Genomic DNA, 9072 nt, shown 5'->3' with positions numbered 1-9072 from the left:
GAATCTGATACACCTTGTAACAGTATTGATCTTTTATAATAATATTTGTTTTGCCTGTTAAAAAAATGCAAAGCATATATGATGAAATCAGTATAAGAAAACGAATGAACATATATAATTGAAAAGTTAAAAGTAAAAACAATGAACTAATCAAAAAGTAATATTAATTACTTGAAAATAAATTAATTGGATAATGTAAACAAAATATGTAAATTCACGAAGAATAAAAAAAAATATGTAAATTCAAAGAGAAGTTAAAGATAAAGAAAGAAATTTAAAATAGACCTCAAAAATTAAAGAAAAATCAAGAAGCATAGTAAAACTTACCATGAACCATATGGATTAGCTGATGTGTGATTATTCTATCTTAAGCAGAAAAATTCGAATCTTAAGTATGCACGTTTTCATCTAATGTAATAGTAAAGTGAGATTTAGTGAGTGGTTAAGAGTAAAAGAATGATGTTTAGGTGCCTAGTGCACTAGTGACCTTAGATTTGACAAAGAGAAAAAAAATGATTAAATGATAGGACTATAGATGTAAGTATGAGTATCAAGAAAAAGAAAAGTTATGAGAATAAGAAAATAATCTTTAGATTAGAGAGTTAGCGTAGAGCTTTTAGAGGACTTACTATGACATTATGTTTCATCAGTTTTAATTTCATATTCTTCAGGTTAAGCAGATAGATTTGCTGAAGGGAGAAGCTTGGAGCATAAAGTTAATTACCCAAGAAGACGTTTGTAGTTTGTAACTTCCAATATATGAGAGTTATTTTATGTTTCATGTATTTTGCTTATGTTTTCTACGATACACAAGTGCCAAAAGTTTTGTAATTTTTTTTATTAATGTTATGTATATTTATATTTTAATTTTTGCATAATAAATTCTGATATTCTTAATTATATTTTAAGTTTTCAAAATTTAGAAATATAAACAAATAAAAGGTAATATCCTCTAATAGTTACAGATTCAAAATGATTTATCTATCCATTTAAAATTAACACCATAAATTATATAAAGATATTGGTAACCAAAATCATCTCCATGCTGCAAAATTCAAAAATTAAAAACTAAAAACTAAAATGTTGTTGCAAAAGTTGCACCAACAGATCCTCCAATTTCCTGAAACACGAATGGTTGAGGAGAAAGCAAATTAAAAAATAAAAAAAAAATACCAAAAATTTGAATGTGTTACTTCCCAATTCTTAACTTGAGAAACCAACACGGAAACTTGAAAACATACTCAAATGGCTCACACAACATCACAACTCTAAATTCATTTCACAGTTTAAGCATTTAACGTTGAAGAAGCTCAGAAAAGAGCACCATGGTTCCTTAGATCATCACCACAACCCAGATATTTAAAATTCAAATCTACAAAACTCGTATCTTGAAATCGATGCAAAAGAGTGACGTTAACTACTACCATGTCGTCAAAGCCGTTCTCCACCTTCACTGAACTGAGAAGAAGAGAAGGAAAAAGGAGAGCAGAAAAGCTTACACATTGTAAAGATTTGTAGTTGACAATATTTTATATTATTAACGGTAAATAATTATTTTAGTCTTCAAAAGTAAAAAAAAAATATAATAAATTTATTCATCTCTGACACATCTTGTTGAAGGATTAAAATATCTATTTATTCAAAATATAATTTAATCTTTATCTTTTTATTTTTTTTTAATTGTTGTAAGCCTAACATTATAATAAATACTTAAAAAATAAGAAAGCAAACATAAGTTAGAACAAATATAATAATAAACATAATATTGATTTATTATTATGTTTGTTTTAATTTATGATTATGATTATTTTTCTTTTTTTTAAGTGTTTATTTTAATATTATGTGTACAACGAAGATGAAAATTAAATTATATTTTGGATAAATAGTTATTTTCGTCTTTGTGAGGTGGCTTCTTTCATTAATGATAACGAACAACAGTTAATAGATTGATAGATTTGTTGCACTTTTTTCACTTTTAGAGATTAAAATTTAAATTTTTATTTTTCATAAACGAATTTATCAGCGTTTTATATATTCAGGGATCAAAATGATTATTTATTCTATTATTAATGACATCAATTTTTAATAAACTGAAAAACTATTTTGAATTAGTTTAAATACATAAAAGATTAAAACATTTTTTTTATAATATAAAACATGAAAATAAAAAAATAAATAAAAGATGAAAATTGACATTTAGCTCATGTCAAAACTATTCCCATGCAATCGTATATATTTCATTCCAATAAGTCTACCTGCATGAAAACGACAATTAGAACGCAACATTAAATTAATAAGTAAATACCATTTAGTCTCTGTTAGGGAAACTAACATTACAAGGCTTTTGTAAACATTGGGTACCTAATTTTGACATTTTTCTTGTCGGGTTAGTAAGGTTTTACTTACCATGAATGACTTTAAATGACTATCGAGCTTAACAAATCCAAGGAGAGAACGAGAAAATTCAAGAAATTTGAAAAAAAAACTAGAAGAAATTAAAGAATGTTCAAAATGAATAGAATAATATTGCATATGAATGACGTGTGGCGTATGTGTTTAACAGGGCATTAACCCACGTGGGATGCACTCAACCTGTTTGATGTTTTATCAGTTTGGTAGTTGTGAACACAAACCTGCAAAGGTCTATTTCCTGCACGGGTATGCTTGGATTTTTCAGGCAACAAAATAAATAGTTTGACAAGACGTTTATTGAGCAAAGCAAACGACATTTTTTCATCGATACTGAAATTAATTAAGGAGACTAATAGACAATACGAGGTTTCCATATTTTTAGTTTTTGCATTTCAAAAATAGATAAAGAAACCATGTTTAGTACATTTCTTAAACCAGGAAAGAAAATTAATTAGATTAATTCAACTTCTTTGAAATTATAAAAAATGAAAACAAAGTAAAAATTATAGCATTGGTTAAAAAATACATAAAATTATAACATTGTTGGTATAAATTTTTTTTTACAGACATTTAGCAAGAATTCACTTCATTGTTACACCATGTTTATAAATAGAGCCATGTGGTAAAATAATTGAATCTTATTGGATTTGTATATAAAAGAAATTTATATTAATAGTGCAAATAAATTAAACGAGTTTTTTTTATTTAAGATTTAAATGAGTTTCGTAGGCCTACACTATTAATTAATCAAAAGTCATTCTTATATGACTTACAAGGTATTTATTATAAAAATTAGCAAATTGATTTTTTTTTATTTGTAGAAATTGAAGAAAATGTCAGATTTTTAATACTTATATGTCTTGCTCAACCAAGTGAACTAGATTCATTTGACAACAAACTTATTATACCATTAGTGCATGTATTTATTTAAAAATTAAATAGTTCATCACAAATGTGCATAAAATTAATCATAGTTTAAACAATTGATTTTTATTTATAATTACAATTATTAATTCCTTTTTTATTCTCTAAAGTAAATTTAAAAAAATTGATAATGTTTAAAAGATCACAATAAACACTAAATTCGCAATTCTAGTAAAAAGTTGAGAACTTAGTCTTATAAATTAATATCCGTTCAGACTTTGGTTCTATTTGCATAAATTTTTTTCTTGAGTACTTATAGGAGAAAAAATATAAAATAATAAAGTAAATTAAATTTCTCTAATGAGTTAAAATCAACTTATCATCATAGCTTTTAAAAAAGTTAGATAAGAGAACTTCTATAAAGTTAAAATGTATGTTTATTTTAACTTATAAGAAAAACTCATGAATTCATCATATCTTATTTTCTTCCAGTATAAATGTTTATGAAGAAATTTTTTCAAACGGAGTCTTTCGCTATAATGTGTTTTTGTGAATAAAATGGATGTAAAGAGATATCCTTTCACATATCAATTATTTACCCTCAATCTATTTTTTTTTCAAGCAATTCTTATCTGTGGGAATTATTTGAGAAATGATGTATGTACATCTGTAAATATTCAACTTTTGTTTTGAAAAAAATTAAAAGATGAGCAGTGCCATGCTTGTTAAGCTTTCAAATTATTAATGAATAGACAAATCAATATTCTGAAGAAGGATGACATAATTGACAATAATTGAGTACCTAAATGACTCCGAGGTATTTATCAAAATTAATATAGTTGTGAGGTATGGTTTACGTTAGCCACAAACTGTGTCTAGGACAAGTTGCTTCCTGTAATAACTCAACAGCGTGCTTCATGCAACACCTAACTTGCGGCAGAAGATGGCAAGAGTAAGGCAATGCATGAATGAAGCATTGGAAGAACTTTAATATAGTTTAGATAATCACTCAGGGCAAAGAAAAATAAGACATATGCATGAACACCGCCAAATTATTTGTTTTTCTTTTCCTTCCTTTCAATAAATGCCAACAAGAAATCAGGGTGGGAATATTGAAGAGTGAGTATAAGAGAAAGAAATAAGAAATAGGGATTAGAAAAAAAGTGGATAATTAATAATGATAATGTAACATAATTTTGATTATAATATCTAGTGTGTGCATCAACTAATACAAGATTGTTTTAAGTTAAGAGTAATTTCAAATTCGAGTACAAAATATGCAGTTTTGTTTAATGCTCGAATGAAAAGTTTTATCATCTATAATGATTTTATTCGATTTAAGTAGAGTTATCTTTTGTTATGTTAAGGTTGTATGTGATTGGTACTTAAAAAAAATTTGGTTATAAATTTAACATATTGATGTTATTTAATTAGTTACAAACTTTATTTAATAACATTATTAAAGAATTAAGGCATTTTTAAATTTGTTTCATTTAAATACACAAAATTCAGGGTTATATAGTTAATTTTGTGTAAATATGCTAACATGAAAGCAACATGCATCAAGCTAAGTGAAGCATCAAAATATAATATACTATTCTTAAGTTTTTTAATATTTGGAATTTGTTTACCTGTTAAATAGGTGAACCCCATGGATTAGTGCTTGAGGACTTCATTTGTTAAAATAAAGTCAAACTCTGCCCTAAAGTCAACTTACACTTGACTAACCGAGCTAACTTACCCCACTACACAACAAACAAACGTTGAAACATGCAAGCAAGATTATACATGCATGTTCATAAACAATTCAACATATAATACGAAACAATAAAAGCGTCCCCTTGGAGATTTATCGTCACCCTTTTGGGTATTGGAGGAATAAATAAAGGAAATTATATATTATATAGGATCAAGTAGTGAGAAAGATCATGTAGGTCCTAAAGAAAAGAGTTCATAGAGTAATTAAAAATATGTAGGAGGAAATCACAAATAAGATGAGGACAAAAAGTAGGGTTAGTATAGAATTTCTTATATCATATTGTAAGAAAATTCTTATTATAGGAATTTCTTATATCAAACTATTATAGAATTTCTGATATCATAGATAGGACTGCACCAAGTGTTACCTTTGAGTCTTTCATCCTTTTTATTGTGTTTAATGTCATTTCTTTTTGCATATACAAATGAGAAAATAGAGAAGTTTTTTTTTTTATTGATAGAAATTGGAGTTGATGTAAAAAGGTTTATAATAATTTAAAGTATCTTGTTCAACCAACTGAATAACTAAACCCCTTAATAGAAACTAGAGAAGTTGTTTTGGAAGAGTAGGACTTTCCCTTAAATACAAAACAAAATATATAAAATGTAAGTTTAGGATGAGGAATATTAATAGTTAGCTGAGGTTAAACTTGAAAAAACAGCTTGCCACAAGTTGCACAATTTAAGTAGCCAAGGTTCATCACAATACAAGATGATAGCTAAGAAGCGCGGACTTGACAATGGAGTGGCGTGTCGAGGTGCCCGATGTGTCTCTGACACAGACATGGTTCCAACACGGCAAAGAAGTGTCCCCCATTTTTTTTGTTTTTTTTTGTGTTTTTTGGGCTAGACATGGCCCAACGACAATGACAACGTGCGAGACACAACGAGCCATGGACACACATACTTCTGTTTTGTTTTTTTTTTTAATTTTAAAATCAAATTAAAAATTAGTATAAGAGAAGGCAACATACAAAACGAACCATCGACCTTCTCAAGTATCTTCTCCTTCATGTTTTCGGTTTCCTCCTTTGCATCAAACTGTCCTTGAGTCACCGTCTAGTGCCATTTGAAGTCGATCCAGCCTCTATTCATCGACATCATTGTCACACGATATAACCTCGCTAACATCACTACTCGAACTTGAACCAAACAACATCTTCTTCGTCACAACTCATAACCTAAACCTCATTGTCAACAACCTCGCACTAGACCACACCATTGTTGCATCAGAACACGCCATTAGACTTGCACCAGCATTGACACCATCATCGCACTCGCACTAGAAGGTCCAGTACAAGGGTTGATTTTTCACTTCCTTCCCCTATTTATGGGATGCTTCCCGTGTTTTCACTATTGGGTTTCTTACTTCCTTGAGTTCCTTCCCATTTTTTTTGTGCAATTGGACCATTGGGGTTTGCTCAAGTAAGTTGGGGCCTTGGAATTTTTGATAAGTTGTCAAGCTTTTTTCTTTTTTTGCTATGGGGAGAAAAGTTGTGTTGGTGTAACTGTGGTTTGATGACTTGTGCTCTTCCAAATTTACTTGCTCTTTCTTTCACTATAATATTTGGTTTATTGACTATTTTCCAGAGTAGTATATGTTAATGTATGAATACAGGGTTTTGATGATGCCAAAGTATAATCAAACAAGATTGCTTCAAGAAATATTCAAGGTTAAGCAAACAGAGATTGCTTCAAGATTAATTCAAGGTCAAGCAAACAAGATCAAGAAAAAGATAAGGCCTTAGATTATTTGTTAAAAGAATTATATTAGTTAAAAGAATCTCACTGGTTGATCAATTTTTGCCTCAAACAAATTGTTTCCAATAACTCAAAGGCACTGGTAATCGATTACCAAGTACTGTAATCGATTACCAGAGACAGATTGCAAATGGGCTTTTCAAAAAGGGTTTTGAAATTTGAATTTTGAATCTTGTAATCGATTACCAGATGTCTGTAATCAATTACCAATAACGACACTTCAAAAAACACTTTGAAAAGTCACAACCCTTCAAAATATAACTGTGTAATCGATTACCAGAAACCTGTAATCGATTACCAATGAAAAAATTTTAGAAAAACTTTTTGAAAAGACACATCTCTTCAAACCATTTTGATAAAAGAACAATGGGCCTATATATAATTGTGTCTGACTTCAAAAAGCAAGAGAGAGATATTATAAGAGAACTTAATTATCAAATGCTCTCTCAACAACTATTGGCCAAACACTTGCAAATCTATTAAGTATTATTCTAGGATCTTCAATTTGTATCATCTACTCTAAATGAGAGAAATCTTTCTGTTCATCTCTTAAACTCAGTTGTAATCAAGAGATTGTGTGTCTCTTGGAGTGTGAGAATCTTGAACACAAGGGTGAGGGATCCCAAGGTATGTTCAAAGTCTGTAAAGGATTTATAGAGATAGTCGAAAATCTCAAGTGGGTTGCTTGAAGACTGGACGTAGGCACGGGAAGTGGCTGAACCAGTATAAATTGAGTTTGCATTTCTCTCTTCCCTTATTTCAGCTATTTTATTACAGATTATTTTGTCTTGCACAGTTAAAAGAACAATATTAAATTAATTGCTTATTCTTCTTCTTTTGCGTTCTGAGTCTATCATTTAAAAGGGGATTAAAGTTTGTTAAGCAGGATTCTTATCTAAAGTTTAAAAACTTCAAGAATAATTATAGCATCATCTAACTTTCCATTTCCTAAGGGAAATTCTATTAATAGGCCTCTTATTTTCAATGGTGAGAGTTATCACTATTGGAAAACCCAAATGTAGATCTTTATAGAAGCCATAGATTTAAATATATAGGAAACCATTGAAATTGGTCTCTTCATTCCTACAATGGTAGTGAGAAATGCAACTATAGAAAAACCTAGAGAACAATGGGATGAAGATGAAAGAAGAAGGGTTCAATATAATTTAAAGGCCAAAAATATAATTACTTCTGCATTAGGCATGGATGAATATTTTAGAGTCTCAAATTGTAAACATGCAAAAGAAATGTGGGATACATTACAAGTAACCCATGAAGGCACAACTGATGTTAAGAGGTCTAGAATAAACACTCTTACACATGAATATGAACTGTTTTGAATGAATCAAAATAAGACCATACAAGATATGCAAAAGAGATTTACACATATAGTTAATCATCTTGCATCATTGGGAAAAATATTTCCTAATGAAGATCTCATTAACAAAGTGTTGAAATGTATAAGCATGCAATGACAACCAAAGGTAACTGCAATTGCAAAATCGAGAGATCTCGCTGACATGACTCTTGCAACTCTTTTTGGAAAGCTTTAGGAACACGAAATGAAACTTATAAGACTAAACCAACATGAAGAAAATTACAAGAAAAAGAAAGGAGTTGCACTTAAAGCCTCATCTTCTATTTAAGAAGAAAGTGACAAAGAGGACTTGAATGAAATAGAAGAAGATGATGATTTCAGACTTTTTGTGAAGAGATTCAATAAATTTCTTAGAAACAAAGCAAATAAAAGGAGATCAAACTTGAATTCAAAGAAGAAAGGAGAAGATTCCTCCTTAGTTCCAAAATGCTAGGAATGCGATCAACCTGGGCACTTGATATTTGATTATCCTGTCTATAAAAGAAGAAGGGAAAAATCTGACAAGGAAAATTTCAAAGATAAGAAAGAAAAGAAAACATACATCACTTGGGAAGATAATGACATGGATTCATCAAGTGATTCAGAAAATGAAATCATAAATTTGGGCCTCATGGCCAAAGACTATGAAAGTAGAGAAGAGGTAATATCTTCTAACTATGACTTATCTATTTCTTTTGATGAACTCCAAGATGCATTTAATGACTTGCATAAAGAATTTGTCAAACTTGCCAAATTAGTTTCATATTCTAAGAAAACTATTTCAAGTTTAGAAAAGGAAAATTTGAAATTAAATGTAGAGTTAGAAAATCTTAAATCTGAAGTTAAAATTTTAAAATTAGTAGATAAAAACCAATCTTCTACAAAATGCTTAATACAAGAAAACAATAAAACATCTCATT

The sequence above is a fragment of the Glycine max genome, chromosome 15 (genome assembly GCF_000004515.6).
Source record: "Glycine max cultivar Williams 82 chromosome 15, Glycine_max_v4.0, whole genome shotgun sequence".
Lineage (NCBI taxonomy): Eukaryota > Viridiplantae > Streptophyta > Magnoliopsida > Fabales > Fabaceae > Glycine > Glycine max.
Note: the sequence above shows the minus strand (reverse complement) of the source record.